The 1073-nt window shown below is 37.1% G+C and overlaps 1 protein-coding gene across 1 annotated transcript in view; it reads left to right on the top strand.

Annotated features, from left to right (window-relative positions):
- LOC110452621 (RNA helicase Mov10l1-like) overlaps positions 1-1073 on the top strand; it is a 46006-nt gene that overhangs the window by 20392 nt on the left and 24541 nt on the right. The gene's annotated exons all lie outside the window — the stretch shown is intronic.

Below are 1073 nucleotides of genomic sequence, written 5' to 3'. Positions count from 1 at the left end.
GGATGAAGGGCTACCAAGTTTATTCAAACGAATGACCTCAACATATATTAAAGGTCACAGGGGTCAAATATGTTTAAAACCTTTATAAACGACCTCTTCTCAATAAGCAAAAGGCTAAGGGTGATGATATTTGGCCATTAACATGCTTGGATTAAGGACTACCAGGTTTTTTCAAATGAATGACCTTCGCCCATTTTCAAGGTCACAGGGGTCAAATATGTATAAAACCTTTAAACAACTTCTTCTGAATACCCAAGAGGGAAAGGATAATGTTATTTGGCCAGTAACATGCTGGGATGAAGGGCTACCAAGTTTGTTCAAACGAATGACCTTCATCTTTTTTCAAGGTCACAGGGTTCACAATGTTTAAAACCTTTAAACAACTTCTTCTCAATAACCAAAAGGCCTTGGTTGATGATATTTGGGCAGTAACATGCTTGGATAAAGGGCTACCAAGTTTGTTCAAATGAATGACCTTCATCTATTTTCAAGGTCAAAGGGGTCAAATATGTTAAAATCTTTGAACGACTTCTTCTGAATAACAAAGAGGCCTAGGGTGATGATATTTGGTCTTTAGCATGCTGGGATGAAGGGCTACCAAGTTTGTTAAAACAAATGACCTTCACCCATTTTCAAGGTCACAGGGGTCAAATATATTTAAAACCTTTAAAACTTCTTCTCAATAACCAAGAGGATGAGGGTTATAATATTTAGCCTGTAGCATGCTAGGATGAAGGACTACCAAGTTTATTCAAACGAATGACCTCAACATATATTAAAGGTCACAGGGGTCAAATATGTTAAAAACCTTTATAAACAATCCTTCTCAATAAGCAAAAGGCTAAGGGTGATGATATTTGGCCATTAACATGCTGGGATTAAGGACTACCAGGTTTTTTCAAATGAATGACCTTTGCCCATTTTCAAGGTCACAGGGGTCAAATATGTATAAAACCTTTAAACAACTTCTTCTGAATACCCAAGAGGGAAAGGATAATGTTATTTGGCCAGTAACATGCTGGGATGAAGGGCTACCAAGTTTGTTCAAACGAATGACCTTCATCTTTTTTCAA

This window comes from Mizuhopecten yessoensis, unplaced genomic scaffold (genome assembly GCF_002113885.1).
Source record: "Mizuhopecten yessoensis strain PY_sf001 unplaced genomic scaffold, ASM211388v2 scaffold6779, whole genome shotgun sequence".
In the NCBI taxonomy this organism is placed as follows: Eukaryota; Metazoa; Mollusca; class Bivalvia; order Pectinida; family Pectinidae; genus Mizuhopecten; species Mizuhopecten yessoensis.
The sequence above is the reverse complement of the archived record's forward strand: the minus strand, read 5'-3'. Positions and strand labels throughout refer to the sequence as shown.